The sequence below is a fragment of the Ambystoma mexicanum genome, chromosome 5p, assembly GCF_040938575.1.
Source record: "Ambystoma mexicanum isolate Mex_15411 chromosome 5p, UKY_AmexF1_1, whole genome shotgun sequence".
Classification (NCBI taxonomy): Eukaryota; Metazoa; Chordata; class Amphibia; order Caudata; family Ambystomatidae; genus Ambystoma; species Ambystoma mexicanum.
Genome location: NC_090930.1, coordinates 107897732 through 107922907, shown reverse-complemented (window position 1 = coordinate 107922907; position 25176 = coordinate 107897732).

Here is a 25176-nt window from a genome sequence, read left to right as displayed (position 1 = left end):
TGGGACCAGCTAGCCTTGAGACAAACTCTATTTTGGCGTAACCTCTGACTTACTGCAACTTTCCAAGGCTGCAGAAACCCTATACCGGGGGTACCGCGATCAGTTTTGATTATCACCCACAGTCTAAATCCGGACAGATCTTCGTGGGCATCCAGAGGACCCTACAGAAGTAATAAATCTGCATCCAGAGTCCCCTCACCAGAGTCCAGGACCAAGGGATCAAGGAAATCCTAACTGGAGCTTTTTGTTCTTCGTTTTCACTAAGGAAAAGGTGCCAAAACCACAAAGAGATACTGAATTGGCGGAAATCCATTGCTGCCGAGTCCCTCTTTGGAGTGCTGCTGCAGGAACCTGCCAAATGTCCTCCCTTTTGTCAGCATGACCAAGGACCAGGAGCAAGGGTCTACTGCTTTGCATCGTGACAGTAACAGCTGGAAACCTTTCTTCATGTTTGCGGTACTATGGGGTTTGGGGTATTTTATTATTTTGCAGTTTAGAGTGCTTCCTACCTTTAGGAGTGCATTATAACCCAACAACAAATTGACCTCAACGTACCTATATTGGGCTTACAGCGTGTGCTTTCTAAAGGTGACTCCTCTTGAGTTTCTGAGATTTCTCTTTTGAACACTGACTATTTGAGAACATTGTGCTAAGAAGATGAGCATGCAAACTTTGACTTTGTCCATTGACTTTAGTTGTCCTGGCTCCCTAAAGGCCTCCTTCTTGAACCTATTGGCTTTGGCAGTGCGGGTTCCCTTACAGGTCTTAAATGTTGAACACTTTAATGCTGGGATAATTGACTTCCTACATCCCTTTGGGAGAATCTAACGGTTCGTATAACCTATCCGTCTGTTCTGATCTAACCCTAACCTTTCCTTCCTGAAAAACTAAATATTGCAAAGGTGCTACTCTATAAATGCTGTACTGACCTCAAATGACTTCACCTCTGGGTGCTGGAATATGTGTAACACATGAATGAATTACTCACCTGCCATATTGTTCACCTTTTTTAATTGAATCCTACCTTGGAACCAATGTTACAGGCAATTACTGCTTTTTAAAGAATGCTTTAAATATCTTTTTTGTATAAATAAATAATTAATGTATTATAACTTTAAGCGTGTAAGTGTTTACTTGGATACCTGTATTTATTGGTTTCATTGCACAGCTCTACAGCTGACATTACCCCTCATAAGATAAGCCTGGCTGCTCAGTCACACTACAAACATGTTTAGTACAGGCCTATATTAAAAGGTGGGTTACCTAATGCCAAGCAGATACGTCCTGTGTAGTCCCACACCAGTTGGACTGCACTAATTCTTACCTAACAGTTACCGCTGCTCCTTTTTTATAATTGCTGGTTATGTTGTAGCTCAGTCCCTATTTTGTTTTAATGCACCTACATTTTGAAAGATTGAAGAAGATAAAATCATGTTACTCAGGGTATGTGGTGCTAGTATTGTTCTCATTTTCATGCACAAATTGTGACGATTTCGGTAGCCATCAATGCCTCGAATACAAAGCGTTGAATGACAAAAGCATCGAAAGAAATGCATCAAAAAAAAGCATTGAATGCATTTTTTTCAAAGATAAAGGTTTAATTTTAATTGTAATGGGTTTTAAGGGGTAAAAAATCAGGGGTTGGTGGGGTACCCCCATAAAAAAACATACATTCGATTCTTTTTTTTCATTGCTTTATCTTAGATGCTTTGGCATTCGATGCTTTGTCATTCAATGCCATCACAATAAACCGACGATTTCCAATGTCCTCCTTTATCAACCAACAACGCATTATTGGTCGTCTACAGGATACCATTAAGTACAATGTTAAAGCTAAATGGTTATCAGTTCCTAGGCCCTGTTACTTAAAATGAAATGGTGTTACCTTGAACTCTCTCCATCAAAGGCTGGAGACAAGATTGTCCATGCATTGCCAAGCGGGGTCTATTGTTCATTGCCTTCTGTGCCTATCGCCCTTTTGCCCACGTTGAACATGCAGTGTGGGTTATGTAAACTGTGTATACACGTCATCACATGCCCATCACTGCTTGGAGATCGGATTAAAAGTACCCCAGTTGACATTTGTTATCAATGCTGTTTAAATCTACAATTTCGTGCTAAGATGTAATGGTCTTAGTGAGAGGCCTACTGTTTCTATGCATTATAAATCTGCACACAATATGCTCATCTCAGCACAAATTATTGTGCCACATTTACACATAAGAGATGTTACAAAATAAATCATGGGATACATACAATGGGCAGGTATCATATTTCTTAAAGTTATCCATGTGACTGCTCATGCTTAGACACAAAGGGCCCGATTCATGGAATATTTGCCTGGTTCAAAGTGAATTTGCACTGCTGAAAAGTGACTTTGCACTGCCGACACAAACCCTGATTCATGAAACCGTGCAAAGTGTATTTTTGCAGTGCAAAGTCTGGGCAAAGTCAGCACATAGTCATTTTTGAGGACACAATGGGCCTCATTACACGGTAGGCAGTAAGGGATTACCAGCACCGGTAAGGGCATTGGTGCCAGTAATCCCTTACCGCCCTACTACGTGGTCCTTTAGCGGGTCCCTTCCCTAATGCCTGGTTTTACCAGGGGTTAAGGAAGGGACCCGTTGAGGGACTTCAGAGCGAATAACTGGCCCGTTATTAGCTTCATCCCCATTCCCATTGAGCCCTATGGGGGCTCAAATGGGAATGGGGAATGGTTCCCGGAATGGGAACTTACGGGGTCCTCCAAGGTTGGAATGACCCGGTAAGTCCCTATTCCGGAAACACAGACCCGGAATGCGGTATGGGGGTAGCCATGGCGCTATTAGGGCCATGGCTACCGCCTACTGTGTAATGAGGCCCAATGACTTTGCCCTGACTTTGCATGCATGATACCAGTCCAACTTCCATTGTAATCTTTTCATGACAGTTCAGAAAGTCGCACCTGGGGGCACCCAGGGGCCACATCGGCCTAGTCTTTAGCTGGTGGGGCAAAGACCATGGCAGGATGTCGGTGGTAGAAAGGCGACAGATGAGCGTACAGTTTGTGGAGGTCTTGTTGGGCTGCCGGCACAGCTGACAGGCTTAGTTGGTGTCACCTGCGGGGGTGGGCGGAGGGACACACCTCTCCCCCCTGCTACTGCTTCTTGCTCTTTCTCTCAGCAGCAATTGCAGGGGAAACAGCACACCTCTCTGTCTGCACAGCTCTTCTCCTTGGAGCTTTGCACCACAGCGCTCCTTTGATCTGCTGCTGGGCCAAGTATGTCCCGACCCGGAGCACTGTATTCATTTATGTTTTTCCTTGCAGGTTTGTGATAGCCTGCAGCCCATGTCCAGCTGGGCTGCAGCGCACCGCATCATCACCACTGCATGCCTGGGTGTCGTGGGCCACGCCGACTTTGCTGATGCTTGTGGGGCTGTCTTGAATCACCAGCAGCCCTGTGTGCATGGGCCACACCCACCTACCGTGTCAATTTCCATTTCTTCCCCCACCGGTAGACTCGGGTCTTGATGGGGCACTCCGGTGAATGCTCTAGAAGAAATGTTTTTTTTGCGGCCCTTGAGTGGGCCGCTCCACATATACACTCACGGCTTCCCCCGCCCTGCTCCTGATGCTTCAGTCACCGGAGCGGGCGGGGGAGAGCCTGTCGTGCCTCAACGGCCACAGTGGAGTTGAGCAGGCCATGCCCCTTCTCTGTGGCCTCTTGTCGGGGCCGCCTCAGGGCATCAGCTGTTCTCCTCAGGGCATCAGCTGTTGTATTCCGTGGCCACCTCTGCTGGCCTCCGCACTACTCTTCTTCCGCGGTCACGCGGGCACCAGGCGGCCCATGCAAACACAGCACGGGGTGCTTGGCCACCCGCAGCACCAGTGGCTGACACCATTCACACCTCCTCCTCGTGGCCACCGGTGCCTCCTTCCTCACGGGCACCAGGCAGCCCATGCCAGATACACACAGAGCCCTGGGCCACCCGACGCACCAGCAGCCGACGCTTCATTTCCATAGACGTGGGCAACAGGTGGCCCTTGCACAGCAGAGCACGATGTCCTTGGACCCCCCTCATCACCATTGTTGGGGGCCTGGATCACCAGGCCCATCCACACTGCAATCATGCAGATGGGCGGACCGTAGGGGGCCCTATGGAATCCCATTCATCTTAAGAAACCCACTGCCGACCCGTCCTGCCCGGCTAACTATCGCCCAATCTCCATCACTTCCTTCCTGGGCAAACTCTTGGAAAAACAGGTCATCTCAGAACAAAATCTTCACACTGAATCTGTTGGTTGTCTCCACGATGATCCATCTGGCTTCAGAGCTGCTAGAAGCATGGAAACTGCTCTCCTGAACATCCATGAAGACCTGCTCTCCAACCTTGATTCCAACACCCCTTGCATCCTCGTCCTACTTGATCTCTCTTCTGCCTTTGACACAGTCAACCATGCCATCCTGCTCAACCGTCTATGTGATAACCTGGGTATCACAGGTCAGGCCCTGGCGTGGCTGTCCTCTTTCCTCTCTGATCGACCCTTCCAGGTTCAACTTGGTTCCTTCCTCTCCTCCATCTCTATCTCTACCTGTGGTGTTCCCCAGGGGTCTAACCTCTCTCCCTGGCTGTTCAACCAATACCTGGCACTTCTTGCCCACCGCATTCTTAACTCTGCCTTAACTTCCAGTGCTATGCGGATGACAACCAGTTCATCTTCAGGCTATGTTGGGTGTCCTGACCCACGTTTGGACTATTATGCTGCACCATTTGGTGCTGTGGGTTTAGAAAATCCAAGATGGCCGAAAAAGCCCACATCGCGCCAGAATCCAGGAAAACCGCGCAGTTTTGGCGCACACCAAAATGTTCCCCTGACCTGCCACCCACCAGTGCGAGCGTGATGGGCCAGGAGTGCCATGAGTGAAATGTATGCCTAAGTAAAAACAGCAGTGCCGGTTGGCTCAAAAAGCGCTTTGAAATCAACTTTGTTTCTCTGAAATGCAAGCTAAAAATGCCTATTTTAAACATTGCAAGATATTCAAAAATCTCAATGAACACCAGCAGACATTTGGCAGAAGGTAGACTTGTGTGCATACAAAATCTGGAAAGAGAAAGAGCCTAAAATAATGTTCATAATGAAACTGGCTGAGCTGTGGATGTCAGCAGCCTAAGTTAAATGGACTGAAAGACACTAAAATCTAAATGTTTAAAATAAATGAGTGACCTACTGTTGAGTGTCACATAGTTTGCAACTGTTAAATGTCATAGTTTTGAACTTAGAATCAGCATTCTAGCTGCATGTGTAAAAATTGGAAGTTTGATTTGGATGAAGAAAAACTGGGAACAAAAGTGACATTTAGCTGAAGCCTGGCTTAAAGAGATTGAATTCTGCCTGACAACTACCCCCGACGGGAGTTGAAACTTGCTCAACAAATGTTCCCAGGCCTGGCCTGCATTCTCCTGCACTCACCAAAGGGAGATGACACCTCTCTGATTGGATTAGGGGAGGAGCAGCTGGGGACTGCAGGAAACTGAACAATGAGCCTTCCTTGGCTCAGGCAAATGGTAATTCAGGGGGGTCGTATATGGCTTCCTCTTGAGAGAAACGGGGAGGGGCAGTGCCTCTGTGAGCAACTTGAGTTGGAGGAAGTGGACAAACCAGAAATTCCACCATGTGCTTTGGGAAACCGCACCCCTCTGAGCCAGAGCATAATTTTAAAAAGATGGATAATTCATAGTACAGACTTGTCAAAATTATATAATTAATATCATTATTGTTGTGATTTTTCTGTGCACATTTTAAGAGGTGTTAGGACTCTGTGGTATGTTCTTGGGGATAATAGCGGAAAATAGGTTGTTACTCCAAATGTATGTATGTTAAAAACCTGACACCTTATCATCTGATACCCATATTCCTTGTGCACATTTGTGTAAAACCTGGAAAAGTTTAGAGGTTATTATCTGGATGAAAATGGCAGAATTCTGTCAGAATTATGTCGACATTTTACAAAGACAGGGATTGGATGGTTTGGTGCTACAGAAAATATATTAACTGGACATATAATATTAGAAAAATGGTACATAGATAAATGTGTATTTGGATCAAGAATAGATTTGTGTGCAAATTGACCAGGGGTGGATCCTCTGACCCATAAACTACCTCATCACGATGACACTCCATGTCCTTCCCCAATCAAGGGAGAGAGGAGGACTTGGCCAATGATAAGTTGTGAGGGGCAGGCTTAGTTATGCCACGCACACACCCATTTTCTAAAGACATAAAAGGAACACCAAAACCCAGGTAGAGACATTCATTTTCCAACCTTCAATTGAATTCCTGGGCAGCACGCTGGCGGAGAACTCCAGAATCCAGAACTCCAGAGATCCAGACTAACTCCAGAACAAAAACTCCAAAGGGCTGAACTCTTCAGCAGGCCTCAAAATCTTTTGCAAACTATTCAACCGCCGGGCTGTGCGGTTTGCTGCTTGCTAAGAGTCCTGTGTATCCAGAACAGAACCAGTACCCAGAAAGCAGTGCGGTATCCAGAATCCACTTGATCCAGACCAGCAGAACCAGAGACCCAGACCAGACTGCTGTGGACAGAACAGGTGCCTGATTGACCCGCCGAGCAGAGAGAACCGCAGCTAAACTTGTTGACCAGATCCGTAACAAGGCCATTCCTTTCAAATTTATAGTGTGAGTACCCAGCTAGAACTGTGCAGAACCCATCTCTCTTAGCTTAAAATAATCTGATTCAAAACATTTGAACCTGTTTAGAACTGCATCATAAGAAATCGTGTGTTCCTCCTGTTGATTCAAACCTTTCAAAGCGCTTCTGTCATTCCGAAACTGCAATTTAATTTCTGAAAAACTACCTTTACAAAATCGTCTGTATCTTTGGAACCGTGCATCCTAGGAACGAAATGTAACTTTTATTGGAAAGCTAAGATTCCCAGCTTTCCAACTTGCTACTCCTTATAGTAATTGCGCTCGACGCACTCGAAAAAAGTGCCGCGATTTGACATTTTTCTTCATTTCAACCACGTGTAGGAAGATCTGTCCTTCCATTACTGAAATCCGTTTTCAACCTGATAATCCCTAATTAATCATTGTTAGTGTGGACCTGAACTGATTTAAAGAATTTCTCACTCACCCTGAACCTCTAGAGGGAATTATATTAATTTTAGCATATTTCACTCCCTTGCAAATCACCTGAAAGTCTTTCACCTGTGTTTCACAATCATCACTTGTGCTATAAGCTTGCTAGGGGGGCACTGAATTCGTATTGTACTGTGATTGTATTCCTGAAGACTGTGTGAGTTACTTCCATCTCCTTACATTGCATAGGGGGGGAGTGAATTGTCAGAGAAAAAGTGATCATATTATCTTTTGCTGAAATCATATCAAGTTTATTTCTGTACTGCCTTTTATTCATCTTTGCATCTCCTCGAAACCATAAAGCATTCTCAGCTACCTTATCCTCTATACTACTCCTAAGTAATTAAACCAGTGTGCTAGTATAACATCATCCATTGTTGATCACTGTCATATGTCTAAGGGTGATATTGAATATTAATTTATTATAAAAGTGTGATTTATATCTATTGTTTAATTTTTCAAATAAACCTTTTTAATTTGCAAAACAAACCTACTTCTTGGCTCAGTGGGGTCAGAGGGCTTCTAAGAGAGGGGCGTTATACAAGGTTTCATCATCCAGATTACAACTTGTCATAAAAATATATAAATAAGGGCTTCCCTTGAGCAATCCCAGACAAGGCACTGACTTAGTGGGAATGCTTGATTGGAGTCATTAACAGCTACCTTCAGCCACCTTTTCTCTCTTTTCTCTCTTTCTAATCTATGACTGCTTGTCCACCATCCAGGAGTGGTGTGCCGCCAATGATCTCTGCTTTAATGCCAGTAAGACTGAGATTCTGCTCATCGGAACACCTGCTCCCTTCTTTCCTTTCACTCTCTGGCCGGCTGCCCTTGGCCCTCTTCCTGCTCCCACCTGTGAGGCTAAAAACCTTGGGGTCATCTTTAATTCCACCCTCTCCTTCTCTCCTCACACCTCTGGCATCTCTAAGAAGTCACACTACCAGTTGCACCTCCCCAGAGGTATTTTTCCTTTCCTCTCCTTCCCCCAGAAGCTCACTGTCTCCAGAGCTCTGGTTATCCCTAGGCTGGATGATTGCAACAGCCTCTTTCTAAATCTGCCTGCCTCTACTCTCCGCCCTCTGCAACTCATCCACAACAGGACTGCGAGACTTGTCCTTGGCCTCAAGTCCAGGGATCATATCTCTCCAGGACTGAAAGCTCTTCACTGGCTCCCAGTGGCTGCAAGAATTAAGTTCAAAACCCGCTGCATTGTCCACAAGGCCTTCTGGGGCCTGGGCCTCAATGCCTTCAACTCTCTCTTCCTAAATATCTTCCTTCTCAAGCTCTTCGCTCATCCGCCTCCAACTCCCTCAGGGTCAGTCGCTTCTCCAAGCAACGAGTTGGTGGTAGAAGCACCTCAAAACCCTTCTCTTTGCTTCTGCTTTTTTCTCCTCCTCTCCCCTGCTGACTTCCTGGCTGAACTGAAACTGCACCGGTTACCTGGTCACCCTCCGATCTCAGGCCCAGGTCCCCTCCCCTGCCAGTCGCACACCTGCACTGCCTTCCTGTCAACCACCGCACTCAGGGACTGTTTTCTGTATCCCTACAGTTCTACTACGAGCACTTGATATCTGATGTCTGCACTTACCCTTGCCACCAGGTGGCCGTACTTCACTTATTGTTTATTATCCTTTATCCCGCACTTCCCCCTCCCCCTTCCCTTGTACTTGCGCGATCTGAATGACACCTGGCCTAGTAGGATCGGTGTCTGTCTTTCCCCTGTTCCCACTCCCTTGCCTCATCGCGCCTTGAAACGTTATAAATTCCATATCATATCATATCATATCCAGAGCACCAGATCAAACATTCTGTTGTTGGCGGACCGCAGAGAGCACCCTGCGGCCTCCGGGGCACCGGTGCCACGTTACCTCCCTGGGGGCACGCAGCACATGGCAGCCCCGGCTCTGGGGGCACCCAGGCCGGGGTTGCACCCATCCCTGTAGTCACACAGCCAAAACATTCATGGGGAATGGTGTTGGCATGTGGGCAGGACCTCGACATTCTGCATGGCACCAGCATGGTGCTTCCCAAGCCACGACACAGGAGTCAGCTCTTTGTTAGACTGACGAGCCGGAAGGGGCTCGTCCCTTTTATTGACTTGACCATTACACACATCCTGGGAGCTACCATGGGGGGGTAACATGCAACAGGGACCACATGTTTACCCGATGTGATGTGGATTTCAGATCAGGGTGAAGAAGGCTTGGCCTACAGTTTGTTTACTTTATGTCACATGCTAAAATACCACAGGCGCGCGCACCGAGGGAAGCACCAGGAAGCACCTTTTTGTACCTCCCGCTACCTGATCACTGTTGGACCTGTGTATTCAACTCGTGGACTTATAACGGTATTTGGAAGCTACCGTTGAACTATAATGCTCTACTTAACTTGTACAACTATATATGCATTTTACATTTTAATTTCGTTCTCTTGTAGAGCTCATTGAACTTTCTATACGGTTAGAAACAAGTGTTATTGTTTGTTTCCATCTAAGCTACGCCCACAGGCGGGCAAGGCTACAAAAACAGCAATCTGCGCTCACCAGCACCAGGAAGCACCTCTTTGCCTCTTCGCCGAGGAAGCGAGGCGGTGTGAAGGGCTAAGGACCTCCATGCGACCCGAGCTGGTGATTTTAAATTTTGTCATTAACAATGTTAATTAAATCCTTAAAAACAGGTATTCCACCAAGAATTCCCCCTCTGCCTGTGAGAGACAATTCACTCGTTTTGGTTTCTCCATTTACCCACGAGTGTTCTACTCCGGTTAGGGGATCGTGCACACTTGTTAATGCATGTTTTGTAAAGGCTTATTGTCGGCACACAGAGCAAAGAGGGCTCTAAATAATATTCCAATGCGTGGGGAGGTGGTGGCTGTGAGCGCGGAGTGTTCGAGTTTTAAACCCGCGCTTAGCCCCCCCCCCCCCGCCCACCATCGTCTGTTTCATCTTTGCCGGCACCTCTGGCTTCTTCCCGGAGTGCAAATTCACACCCTCAGGACTTGTCAATTTCTGATACAGCGTTGCTTGACTCGCTAACACCTGTTGTGAACCAACCCATAGACATATTAAGTGCAACTAAGGCAGTGAGTGAAGCCGTCATTATTGATCTTGACATCGATGGCTTTGCATTTTCAGATAAATGTATGTCAGACAATTTATCTTGTTCGCCAATGATGTTTTCGGACTCAGCACGCAGCTTCACTGAGTCTGTGGCGGTGTCCGTCCATTCAAAAAACTATAGTCCACGTGCACACACTCTGGGTGATAATACCTCTTTTTACCCTATTTCTTTGCACGCGCAGGTGGATATTGCGCTAGAGGATCTAAATTTGGCAGTTCACTCTTTGAGCAATTTATATCGTCTTTTGGACCAGAAGGTATCAGACCGCGATGACTTATTGAAGGAAAGGGGTTCCATGCACAACTTGTGTAAGAAAGCCCATATGTCCTCGGTCGCTTCCCAAACCATTCCTGATCAGGGTTCACAAACATCTATGTGTCCCTCCCTGAGCGTGTTTCAAAATCATGGATGTAGGAGTGTTTTACTTTGCAATAACTCTATTATTTATGATGTTGTAACTGCTTCCCAAACACGAGCTATGGAAAGGTGTATTTTCCCCCCTGAGCGTCCACAGCCACTCTTACCAACTCCAAATCAGAAACTTTATTCAATTTTCAATTTCTCCAACAACAACTCACATAAGGTGCTAAATGTTTTAGCCCTCTTGGAAAAGCAATTGCCTAGCAAAATAGTGGAAAGGAATGTAAAAATGAAACTACCCAAAAACCAGCCAGCTCTCAAACATACTGGAAAGGCCGCTTCTAAACGGTTTTTGCAAGCAATCTCTGTGCCACTTAATAATAATATAAAAAAAAAGAAAATGTGAGTGCATCTCAAATAATTAATAAAAAATTCTTGTTGTTGTCTCATGCTAAATTGAACAAGACACTCAATGTGCCTAGCCCAGTGGTGGCAGTTATGTCCCCTATTAGGAATGCCTTGGGGAACCTGGGAACCAATGCCAAGGGGGAGAGGATTGCCCCGCCTGGTGCTCCGATGAATGACCAGGTGAAAAGGGGAAGTGAGAAATTAGCCGTTCGTCCAGCTCTATGCTCTTTGGTTCTAAAATGTAGACCTGCTCCATGCACGCAATTTGATCTTAACCCAAGCGCTGTTTTGGCAATTTTCTCCGATATCCAGTCACTAGAGGACATTACATCTGCAGACCTAACCCTGGTAGAATTTTTAACCGAGAAAAATCTAAATGCAGTTAGAATTTGGATGCAATCCAGAGTGGTACAACATCTTGTTTGGCAGGCAAAAAGCCTCCTATTTGACTTGGGCTTTTTGCTGAGTGCTGAGGTGGATAGCTTGGCTATTTCATCAGTGGCGAACATCAAGGAACATGTGATAAAGCCTAAGCCTTTGATCCCTGACATGTCAGGTATGAATCAACTGCCGTGAGTGACAGATACATGCGTTTGTAAATGTAACTCAAATTTGAATTAGCTATCTCATTCTACAACGCAGTGCTCTCTCTCTGTAGTAAGTTGGAATTCTCGGAGATTCAAACATCTCTTGAACAACGATGAAAGTGAATTAAACAAGTTTGATATAACCCTTTTACAGGAGTCCTGGCTAACATCACCCTTGGTATGGGCCAATCACCAAGTCCACTTGAACCCCGCTGTAACGCTCACCTGATTCCCGTAGAGGCGCCGGTCTTGACTGGGCATATACCGTATCTTCAAAGGTGATGTGTAACACACGGCTGGCTCTTTGGGCTGGACCTCTGTGCACTGTATGTCTGACTCGAAGGGTAAAATGTCTGCAGATAGAAAATATGGGATTAATGAACTGGGTTATTGAATGTCTCTCTCTTCTTCCCTTTCTCTTCTCCTGTAGAACCCCAAAGGTTAACGCTCTCACCTTAGGTAAGTGAACGCCATGCTCTCCATCTGCCTCGGGGCAGGGTGCTGTAACCAGTTTCTTCACTGGATAAGGGGAGCAGGCCTCTTGACTTCAGAGGACTGCTGTCCGTCGTTTACTGCACGAACGGTAAGTTTCGAGTAATTCTAATGTCTTTAAAAGTTTTTAGTAATGATGTCTCTTGTTTTTGCAGGGTTCCGGCGATGGCGGATGACGGGCTGAAGTGATTTGAAGATGGAGCCCGTGTGATGAATGGAAGCGCCTGGAAGCACGTAAGTAAGCGCTTGTTGCCTGCTTCACGATGCGCTCTGTCTTTTTATTTTGCAGGTACAAGTTCGGAGCGGCTGCAGGGTGCCGGAATACCCACTGGGTTAGATGTGGAAAGGAGTAATGGCACGTGAGTATTAAAGTTCTCCAATGTCTTTAAACGCACCTTGTTTTGTCTTTCAGATGCGGGATGCAGCGCCGAAGGCCTCCGGAGCGTGCGAAGAGCTGGTAAGCTTTTGTCTTTCAGATGCCGGAATGCAGTGCAAAGACCTCCGGAGCGCACGAAGAGTAGGTAAGCCTTTGTCTTTCAGATGCCGGAATGCAGCGCGAGGCGTTGGTGACAGCCGATGGACCAGGTAAGTGAAGCGCTGTCACTGAAGACCGTAGTGCTAACCTGTTCTTTCTTGTCTTTATAGGTGTTGCTGAAGACTGGATTCAGGATGGTAAGCCTTCTTCCTTAGGCCCAGGATCAGATGCAGAAGACACGATGAGCGTTCTGCTGCAGAGGGTGCAGAATAACGCAAAGCAAGATTCATCCATCGGGTGTGGTTTAAATAGCCTCCTGTAGTGCTTAGGTGTCTCCTTCCACAGCCACGCCTAGGTAAGAAAAGAGTTCCTGCTTTCCAGAAGAGTTCCAGTGTTCTGAACCTAGGGAGTGGCTCCTGCCCCACCCAACAGGAAAAGTAGTTCCAAACAGAAGAGGATCAGAGGCTCAACTGGCAGGCAAGTAAGCAGCATGGTCTGCTGCAGGTAAGTCCACCCAAGCATTATGAGCCCGGCGCTTCCAGCGCTGGGACTGGGCATATTTATGAGCCTGGTGCCACTGGCGCCAGGACTGGGTCCAAAAGGTCCCAATTGGGACTGGTTGGCACTCGGAACCTGGGTTATGGATCTGCTTCCAAGGGAGTTGGGAAAACCCTGACCTTTTGGAAGCAGAGATCATGACAGTACCCCCCCTCAAGGCCCCTCCCAAACCGGGCTTCTCCGGGGGTTTTGGCTTGTCAGGAAATGTTCGGTGAAATCTTTTGATTAGGCGAGGAGCGTGGACATATTCAGCAGGTTCCCAGGATCTCTCTTGGGGGCCGTAGCCTTTCCAGTCAATTAGGTAAAATAGTTTAGATTTGGAGATCTTGGAGTCCAGAATGCTTTTGACTTCAAACTCGAGTGTTCCATCAACTAGGATGGGTTTTGGAGATTTAGTTAGTCGGGTTTGAGGTTGCACGGGTTTTAATAGAGAGACGTGGAAGACCGGATGTATCTTCATGTGCGGGGGCAAGTCCAACTTGACCGCTACTGGGTTTACTATGGTAGTGATGGAATAGGGACCAAGGTATCTTGGGTTGAATGTGTGTGGCCCTTTTAGAGGTAGATATTTGGTGGATAACCAGACTTGATCCCCTACTTGATATTGAGGGGCTTCCTTCCGATGTTGATCTGCTCCTTTCTTGTATTGTTCTTTAGCCCTTTGAAGGTGAGAAACAGCTTCCTTAAAGGCTTGGGTGATTGTAGAATGCAGGTAGTCTACTGCTGGTGTTTCAAGATCTTGGAGGGGATCCAACTCCGAGGTTCGAGGATGACTGCCGTATAAAAGAAAAAACGGGGTTTTCCCAGTTCCCGAATGGACAGAGTTATTGTAGGCATATTCGGCTATCCAAAGGATGTCTTTCCAAGTTTTTTCAGTTTGTTGCAGCATGCAGCGTAAATACTGTTCCAGAGTTTGATTGGTCCTCTCGGTTTGTCCGTCGGTCTGAGGGTGGTGACTGGTCGATAGTCTCACATCAATTTGAGCCGACTGACAGCAACTTCGCCAAAAATGAGAAATAAATTGACTACCTCGATCCGAAATTAGAACCGAAGGAAAACCGTGCAGTCGGACGATGTTTTTGAGAAATTCTCGGGCCAGAGTTGCTGCTGTTGGCAAGCCTTTGAGCGGAATGAAATGCGCCATCTTGGAGAATAAGTCCATGATTACTAGAATCGTATTATATCCGGAGCATGGAGGTAGATCGGTGATGAAGTCCATAGAAAGCGTATGCCAAGGGCGAGGTGGGATGTCAATAGGGCGTAAGAGGCCTGCTGGTCTTTCCTTTTGACTCTTGTTTTGGGCGCATACTCCACAGGACATTATAAAGTCTCTGATATCTTTTTTCCAAGACGGCCACCAGAAGTAGCGCTTGATCTTTTCTGAGGTCTTGGCCATACCGGGATGTCCTTCCATTAAAGAATCGTGATAACAAGAGATTACTTTTTTCTGTAAATCTGTGCTGGGCAGGTATAATCGTTCTTGGAAATACAATAAGTTGTCCTTTACTGCAAAGTCCTTTCCCTGCAGATGCCAATTCTGTATGTCTGCTGGAGTTACAAGTTGCCTGGCTTCATCCTTAACTTCCTCTATGGATTGTGTGGCGATTACACCCAGAATTCTTTGTTCGGGAATGATTGGTACAGGTTTAGGGTTGATCAAGTGTTCTTCCACTCCCATCCGAGAAAGGGCATCAGCTTTACCGTTTTTTGTACCAGTTCGATAGGTAATTATGAAGTCAAACTCGGCAAAGAATAATGCCCAACGGAGTTGTCTAGAGGATTGGGCTTTTGCGGTTTTCAAATATTGCAGGTTTCGGTGATCCGTAATCACAGTAACGGTGTGTCGGGCCCCCAGCAGATAATGCCGCCAAGCCTTAAATTAAAGGCAGACTTGATAGCCAGAAGTTCCTTGTCAGTAATCGTGTAATTGATTTCAGGAGGCGAGAATTTGCGAGACCAAAATGCCACGGGATGCAACTGATTGGTTACCGGGTCCTTTTGTGATAGAACTGCCCCCATGGCAAGGCTTGAAGCATCAGTTTCCACGATGTAGGGGAGTTCGGGGCGAGGGTGTTTTAAGATTGGTGCAGAGATAAATTTAGTCTTCAAATCCTGGAAAGCTTGTTCCGCCTCGGTAGACCATTCAAAACGTTTGTTTTTCTTTAACAAGGCAGTGATGGGCTGGACTATTCGAGAAAATTCGGGGATAAACCTGCGGTAAAAGTTAGCGAAGCCTAACATGCTTTGCACACCTTTTACGGAGGATGGTGATGGCCATTTGAGAACTGCATCGACCTTCTTTGAATCCATACGCACTCCGCCAGGTGATAATATGAATCCCAAGAATTCAACTTCAGTCACGTTGAAAACACATTTTTCCAACTTAGCGAAAAGTTTGTGTTGACGCAATCTTTCGAGGACCATTTTCACGTGTTTCCGATGTTCAGATTCCGATGAAGAATAAACGAGGATGTCGTCAATGTAAACAACAACACACACATCTATGAGCTCTCTGAGGACATCGTTCATAAAATATTGAAAGGCGGCCGGGGCATTGCAAAGTCCGAAGGGCATGACCTGATATTCAAATAGCCCATATTTGGTGCGGAAGGCCGTCTTCCATTCATCGCCCTCTTTTACTCGTACCAAGTGGTAGGCTCCTCTAAGATCCAGCTTTGTATATATGCATGCTTTTCTGACTTGGTCCAGGAGTTCAGGGATCAAAGGTAACGGATATCTATTCTTGACGGTGATCTGGTTCAGGGAGCGATAATCTATACAAGTTCTAAGGTCTCCTTCCTTTTTTGGAACGAAGAACAAAGCTGAAGAAGCAGGGGACTTGGAAGGACGAATAAACCCATTTGCCAGGTATTGATCCAGGTATTGTCGAAGGTGAAGGTTCTCAGGCTCGGTGAGGGCATAAATTCTACTACAAGGAGGAGTAGATCCAGGTATCAGGTCTATCTGGCAGTCATAAGACCTATGAGGAGGTAGAGAGTTAGCCTGGTCCTTCCGGAAAACGTCTTGGAATTCTAGGTATTCGGGAGGTAACTGGGGAGTCTCTGAAGAAATTGCTGCCAGTGCAACACCAGATGGAGGGTGACAAGTAGAGACACATTCTGGAAACTGGACCGGTCTTGCTCGCCAATCGATCAGAGGATTGTGTTTCTCTAACCAAGGTATTCCTAGAATAATCTGAAACTGAGGAGCCTTGATCACATCGAACATGATCTTCTCATGGTGTCCATCTTGACTTACTAGCGTCACTTCTTGAGTGGTATGCGTTACTGGTCCGGAGGCTATCTCCGTTCCATCCACCCTAGTAATGACGTCCTTTACAGCCTTGGGACAAAGAGTTAGATTCATCCTCAAAACCATTTCATGATCCACATAATTGCTGATGGCACCGCTGTCGACGTAAGCTTCAATTGCATGTAATCGATCCGGATTATCAGGGCTAATGAGGACCATAGGTATCACGAAATGCGAGGTCACGGAACTGGTTTTCACGCTCGGCAAGAGGACCTTTATTCTTGTCGGGCGAGGTCGTTTCCCTGCTCAGAGTTTGTAACTTTGGTAACTGCAGCTCCTACTGCCTTCTTGGCAGGTTTCACCGGACAGTCTCGAAGAAAGTGCCCTGAGTTTCCGCAATAGAGGCATAATTGCAACTGTTTTCTCCTTTCCCGCTTCTTTTGTGTTAGAGGACCTTTCAGGCCCCCTATTTGCATGGGTTCCCCGGAGTCTACTCCTTTGGAAGGAGTTGGCGGTTTGGAAAATACTCGAGCATCAAACTTGGAACGATCGGCCTTCCTGTTCTGCAGTCTGTGATCTATTTGAACGACTAAGTCTATATAGTCCGAACAATCTTGTGGGGGATTCACTACTTGGGCTAACACATCTTTGAGCTCTCCACGTAGACCTCTATAAAACAGCATAATCCTTTTGTCCTCAGGCCATTGAGTTTCCACTATCAGTCTGTTGAAAGACGCAATATAAGCCAAAAGGTCTTGATTACCTTGTCGCAACGAAAGAAGCTCATTGTCCAAGGCCTGCCCCTGTGAATGTCTTGCGAACAGTTTTTCCATACTGAGCTGAAAAGCTTGAAAATCATGAAGGACCGGATCATCTTGATTTACTAGAGGGATCGACCAGTCTGCCGCATTGCCACTAAGGTACGAAAGCACGAAAGCTACTTTAGCTTGATCAGTTGGAAAGGCTGCTGGCCGGCATAAGAAATGCAACCGGCACTGATTGATAAATACTGCAAACCTCTTTGGGTCACCAGAAAATCGTTCGGGCGGAGCCAGAGGTACATTCCCAGGTAGGTTGATCTGCACTGGATTCATAGAGGATGTAGAAGGAAGATTTCCCCCAGATGCGGGTAACGGGGTCTGTCCGGCATGTGACTGTAGCAATTGTCTAGCGAGATCATCTGTTCGCTCCTTGGAAATAATCAGTTCCCTTCTTAGAGCGTTCGTTTCCTGACGGGCTGCATGCACTTCTGCCCTTAGTTCCCCAAGTAACTGGGCTAGCTGGTCGGTATCCGAGGTTTCCATAGCGCCTGGACGGGAGTTTTGCGGTAGGCTTTGCGTTCTGTAACGCTCACCTGATTCCCGTAGAGGCGCCGGTCTTGACTGGGCGTATACCGTATCTTCAAAGGTGATGTGTAACACACGGCTGGCTCTTTGGGCTGGACTTCTGTGCACTGTATGTCTGACTCGAAGGGTAAAATGTCTGCAGATAGAAAATATGGGATTAATGAACTGGGTTATTGAATGTCTCTCTCTTCTTCCCTTTCTCTTCTCCTGTAGAACCCCAAAGGTTAACGCTCTCACCTTAGGTAAGTGAACGCCATGCTCTCCATCTGCCTCGGGGCAGGGTGCTGTAACCAGTTTCTTCACTGGATAAGGGGAGCAGGCCTCTTGACTTCAGAGGACTGCTGTCCGTCGTTTACTGCACGAACGGTAAGTTTTGAGTAATTCTAATGTCTTTAAAAGTCTTTAGTAATGATGTCTCTTGTTTTTGCAGGGTTCCGGCGATGGCGGATGACGGGCTGAAGTGATTTGAAGATGGAGCCCGTGTGATGAATGGAAGCGCCTGGAAGCACGTAAGTAAGCGCTTGTTGCCTGCTTCACGATACGCTCTAACTGTCTTTTTATTTTGCAGGTACAAGTTCGGAGCGGCTGCAGGGTGCCGGAATACCCACTGGGTTAGATGTGGAAAGGAGTAATGGCACGTGAGTATTAAAGTTCTCCAATGTCTTTAAACGCACCTTGTTTTGTCTTTCAGATGCGGGATGCAGCGCCGAAGGCCTCCGGAGCGTGCGAAGAGCTGGTAAGCTTTTGTCTTTCAGATGCCGGAATGCAGTGCGAAGACCTCCGGAGCGCACGAAGAGTAGGTAAGCCTTTGTCTTTCAGATGCCGGAATGCAGCGCGAGGCGTTGGTGACAGCCGATGGACCAGGTAAGTGAAGCACTGTCACTGAAGACCGTAATGCTAACCTGTTCTTTCTTGTCTTTATAGGTGTTGCTGAAGACTGGATTCAGGATGGTAAGCCTTCTTCCTTAGGCCCAGGATCAGATGCAGAAGACACGATGAGCGTTCTGCTGCAGAGGATGCAGAATAACGCAAAGCAAGATTCATCCATCGGGTGTGGTTTAAATAGCCTCCTGTAGTGCTTAGGTATCTCCTTCCACAGCCACGCCTAGGTAAGAAAAGAGTTCCTGCTTTCCAGAAGAGTTCCAGTGTTCTGAACCTAGGGAGTGGCTCCTGCCCCACCCAACAGGAAAAGTAGTTCCAAACAGAAGAGGATCAGAGGCTCAACTGGCAGGCAAGTAAGCAGCATGGTCTGCTGCAGGTAAGTCCACCCAAGCATTATGAGCCCGGCGCTTCCAGCGCTGGGGCTGGGCATATTTATGAGCCTGGTGCCACTGGTGCCACTGGTGCCAGGACTTGGTCCAAAAGGTCCCAATTGGGACTGGTTGGCACTCGGAACCTGGGTTATGGATCTGCTTCCAAATCTGTTGTGGGTGTTGTGGGTAGACCATCTGCGGGCCTTATTGTGGCTTTAAAAGAGGGGCCTGGTTCTTCATCAAAACTATGGGCCGCTCCGAACGCTTATATGTTGCTTGTCAGGGCGGTAATCCACGGTGGGGTTTATGCAATACTTAACATCTATTGAAACCCGGTGGCTATTATGATTGATTGTTTATTTAGGGATCTTAATAGTTTATTTGATATGGTGTCTGAAGATGAAAGTATTTCATACCTCATTCTGGCTGGTGATTTGAATTTAAATTGTTTTGCAAAAGATGCTGAGCGATGCAGTGAGTTTAACTCGGTGGAAATCTTTGGTATCCCTCAGAAACTTACATGTCTTAAATAGTGCATTTAACACCGACATTCCACCTGCTCAACCTGGCATAGAGGAACATCCTCATCAACAATCGATTTTGTATATGTGAACTCTGCATTATGGTCTGCAATGCAATTATTTCATGTCTCCCCCTCTTCGGTGAGTGATCATAATTTGTTGTGCGCCAGTTGGCGAATGTTGATTTCAAACAATTGTGACCCGTCGGTCTCGAAGGGTGGTTGCTTGGTGGTAAATGGTGGTGGGAACCGTCTAGGATGGAATGAGAATGCCTTGATTCACTTTAATCAACTACTCCACAATTTAAATGCGACTGATGACTGTCAAACCACGAATATGAGCCTGATATATAGTAATGTGATGCAAACCTTTAGTCAGCCTAAATCTTCTGTTCTCAGAAGTAGGATACATCTGCATGCTTTCGACAGGTCCATATATATTAGAAAATCAGCGTATCGTGCTGAGTTAAGAAGGTTATCAAGGCTAAAAGGGCATAGAGCCTCACTCTATCAAAGAGATGGTGCTAACATGTTATCCACATTGGTGGAGAAAAACATATACAAAATGTGGGCTATATTAAATCAAGCAAACAATAGTCATCAAATGGATATGCAAATATCGGCAGTGGACGTACATCAGTGGGTATCTCACTTTGAACATCTGTACGCACCTCCTATAACCTCTATGTCTCTAACTTCACTGCAATGGGATTCGGGATTTCTGTTGCATTTTGCCAAAACGAAATCACGCAATTAATTATGACATCAAGTTATTCGCGTGCAGTTGGCCCTGATGGCATCTCAAATTATGTAATGAGAAAACATCCTGAGATTTGGGGTACCATTCTATTTAACAGATTTTCTGCCATAAACCATCATCAAAAATTGCCTAAATCATGGACCGAAGCAATTACAGTTCCCATTTACAAGAAGGGTGATTGACAACTACCCATGAGTTATCGTCCAATTTCATTATTGGACACTCGTGGTAAAATATTTTGCCGAATCATCCTTAAAGAGCTTAATATGTGGGTTGAAGAAAAACGATTGAAAGACCCTTTAAAGTCTGGATTTGTAAAAGGCATGGGCACGATTCCAAACATTATTGATTCAATCACAACAAGATGATGGTGGGTCTCCTCTATATCTAGGCTTTATTGACTTTAAAGCTGCCTTCGACTCAATAGACAGATCAATGCTATTGGCAAAACTTAGTTGACATCAATGCCCCACATCATTAATAAATTTGGTAATGTTATTAAATTCAAATACATCCATGCGTGTTAAATTGAATCTCGATGGCAAATTGTCCCCTTCAATTCTCACGCATAGAGGGCTCAAGCAGGGCTGTGCCCTTGCTTCTTTTTTATTCCATTTTTTTATTCTTGATCTAGGCATTGCTCTAATGAACTGTATTGCCTCCAACAGATTTCGTATCTATTATACACGGACGATTTGTTCCTGTTATCCCAAACACCCATTGGCCTTCAGAATATGTTAAAACAATTGGGAGCCTATGCATTGGCAAACAATTTGATTATCAATTCATCCAAATCACAAATCTTGGTGTGTAATAATAACACCTCCAAAAAATATCATACTAGATGGTCACTCCAACAGTGTGAACTCTCCGTAATTTCGAAATACAAGTACCTAGGAGTGTACATTGAACATAAAAAAAAACATTAAGCATGTTAACTTGTGAAATTAAATCTAAACTACATGCCTTGATATCACAATCCAGGATACTTGTGAGGAAATTCAGGAAGTTTTCACTAAAACACATTATATCATTTTATAAGTCAAAGGTCATACCAATCCTCTTGTATGTTGTAGAAGCCTCTGCTCTTCAGGGCTGCAAATTCGGGGATAGTATGGAAGCAAAATACTGGAAAGCAGTGTTACAACTATCTGCAGGAACCCCCATGGCAATATTGCGGTTTGATACTAGGCTTAGTATCCTTGTATTCACAAGTTATATGGAAGCAATGTGCCCTTTTGCGAAAATTAATAGAAGGGCTGGGAAAACCTACCCTCTTGAATGTCATAGCCCAGAATCTGCTTTTAGCTAAAACAGCTTTCCCATTAAGTGGTGAAACCATACTTTAAATGTGGCAGCCGATGCCTCTGTGACAATTGATCTCCTTCTAACCAACCCAAATTTACCAACATGATTGAGCTGGAAATTTGGAGTTGTGCACTAAACTCAAAGATTTTAATGCTATCACGTTTGGAACCAAAAAATATGGAGTCAAATCTGATTACTTGTTGAAATCTCCATCACACTTATTTCGTCAGAAGTTATTAAGATTTAGATTGAATCAGTACGAAACAAAAGACATCTTGCTCAGAAGGAGACAAATTCAGAGGGAGCAGAATTATTGTCGCTTTTGCCTAATTACTGATCAGAGAGAAACTTTGCAACATATCATAGTTGAGTGTATGGCGTTGAATGATATAAGGGAAAAATGCTTTGGAGGGAAATTAATTCTTCAGAGTCATCTAGATTATGATCAAATATGGAATTTATTGTTCTCAAACCCGAGAATAACAATACAGATTGCAATTGTGCAATTCGTGGATATGGTATTTCCCGATGCAATGTCTTAGTTAAAGAGTGTGATCAGTAATTACTGAATGATAAATGTCATGATTAACTATTCACATAAGATTTAAGATTCAAGTTACCTGGGATCATGTATTGCAGCTGGTGCATTTGGTTAGAGGGTTGGTTGCCTGATTGATCGAAATTCTCATTTGATTTGTTGGTAAATAATCAATACTCTTTTTATACACTGTACATTACTTTTTTTTACTTTGATAACTTTGTTGCAGAACTGTTAAATAATCTGCATTTTGAATATTTACATTTTGTTTTTTTTAGATTTGTGTTTTTCTTTTTCTATGTAATTTTGTGAAATAACTATTTGAAAAGTTGGTTTACCAACTGTAACAAATAAAAAAAAAATAATAATACCACCTGCACCTTCTGAATGCCATAAAGGTGTTTTGCATGTGGGTCTCATTCATGCCTGTGTTTTGAAAGGTGACTCTTCTGTGGGTTGTTAGACTGAGCCAGATCACTCATAGATGCCATGAGACACTGTAGCCACGGACACAAAGTCAGAGAATGGCATATGTGTTGGAATTTGCATCATATAAAAAGGCTGCATGCCTTCAGCAAGTTGTCTGGTGGTAACAGTGATTCCAACTGGAGGAATTACCACCAACACACCTCACTGAGTGCTAATTTCACCCGTTTTTGCAGAATTACCGTTATTGCATGGTGTACATGGCATAGATGCAGCCTGGTAATACTTCCAAAAACTTGGTGGGCGAATATAGTGTCATAACCTATATTGTGGCTACTTGACAATTGGAGTTTTTCTTAAAATCTGAGCCCAGATGCAGCTCCGTCTGTTCGGTTTATGCGCTTTATAAATAACAACAACAAAAATCAAATCACAGTCAAGGTGGGAAGCTATATGAAAATCCAACGCAATGTTTAACACACTTTTGAGGGTGTCTTTCAAGAGTGAAGGATTGGTTACTGGAGCGAAATACGCAGCAACGTGGCAGTCATGGGAACAGTGGAATGACCTAAAAGTCAGGGTCTGCACTCTCGTAGCATAGCACAACACAGCAACTAACACCAACAGAGCGGCAGAGGTCGCAACAGCCAACCAGGAACCAGGAAGACACCAGTGAATAGATGATTGGCCAGTAGGCCCTTAAGCAATGCCCACAACACAATTGTACGCAAGCCACACACTTGCTTTCGCCTTGCAGAGTCTGGGGCAGTCAATGTACATGCACAATGAACACAGCCAACACACCTGGACATGTACTAATGACCCAAGGCAGGTCAGTAGAGGCAATTTGGAATTCTAAGTCATCAGCTTGCAGTTCCAGGTAGAGTTGAGTGTCTGTGTGGTTCCCAGTCTACCAGATCGCAGGTTCGAATCCCGTCAAGGCCAACTCAGCCTTTCATCCTTCCGAGGTCGATAAATGTGTACCAATTTCGGTTGGGTGATATTGTATGTAAATATGTGCTCTGTAAAGCGCTTTGGATTAAGGCGCTATAAATAACACATCTATCACCAACCACCACTACATATCAGAGGCTTCCTGGGCAGTCAATGTTCGAAGGCAATGTATTTCAAAACATGTATTTGTTGAGCACAAACCAAGCATTCATTTGATAAAATTGAGAGTACTGGTCAACCCCTGTGTGCACAAAACCCGATTCTCCTTTCACTCGTCTTCTCGTACCCGCACCATCGCACGTTGGCAAATCTTAGCTTACTGTGCTGCCCATCCTACCACCACAGGCCTCTCGATTTCTCTTATTTTTTTATTTTTTTACATTCATAGCAGCACGCACAGCATCTAGGCGCTAGTTATAGACATGCATCTTTTAGTATAGTAGATTCATACGGTCTTAGTTAATTGAACAGGTGTATCTTTAGTTTTTTTTTTCTGAACAGGTGGTAGGAAGGTTCAGAGCGCAGGGCAAGGAGAAGAATGTTGCAGAGGTTAGCTTCCACCCCCGGGAAGCTTTATCCCCAGCTCTTATCCATAAATGTACAGTTTTCAGTAAGAGCTTAATTTTGACATTTAGGGCCCGATTCATGGAATTTTTGCACGGTTCAACGTGACTTTGCACGGCTGAAAAGTGACTTTGCACTGCAAACACAAACCCTGATTCGTAGAACTGTGATTTTTGTCGTGCAAAGTTAGTGCAACGTCATTTTTGCAGTACAAAATGACTTTGCACTGAATTTGCACAGAAACAATACACTTTGCACAGATCCATGAATCCAGGTTTGTGTCGGTAGTGCAAATTCACTTTTCAGCAGTGCAAAGTTACTTTGAACCATGCAAAAAATGTCATGAATCAGGCTCTAAGTAGCCCATTTAAAGACACCCCCAACATTTGACAAGTATAAAAACTGAAGCCATTGGGTGGCCAAGCTGATTTGCCCAAGGTCACAAATGCAATTAAGTGTGTGAGACAGGACTGGAAGTAATGTATGAGAGTAGTGAAGCAAGTGCTCAGTGCTGCCATTTTGTATCCACTTGCAGGTCAAAGATTTGAACCCCAGTTGAGCCAACTCCGCCTTTCATCCTTCTGAGGTGGCAGCTTTAGCAAACACTTTGAGTAACAAGTTATTTTGTTATGAAGGATGCTCCAATAAACAACAAAGTCACTAGTCTGTGCTATGGCTGTGGGAATACATGTTTCTAAGATGTTGCCAGGTGCTGCTACACCTGACCAGGGACTAATCCTGATGGAGGCTCAAACTGAAGATCAGACCACAACTCACTATACTGCGCTACTGCCAAAAGCTGCCAACACAAAAACTTGATTCCCACACCCTATACAGCGCTCCGCTTCTCTCGAGCTAGGTCCGAGCTTTAAACAATAACATAAAAGAAAATACACATTTTGTTAGCAACTACAAATACTGCTTGGAGTGGGATGCTTCACATGCCATGCAGTGTATCCCCATCCATCAGCTGAAGCAGCATGGACATGCTTCCTGAGATTGACATTAGTGCATTATGGGTAAAGGCAGCCGGCTTGGTCATGACTTCTTACAGGGCAGCACTGGGAATTTTGACAAATCCAACATATGTTTATGATTATGTAGGGATTCTT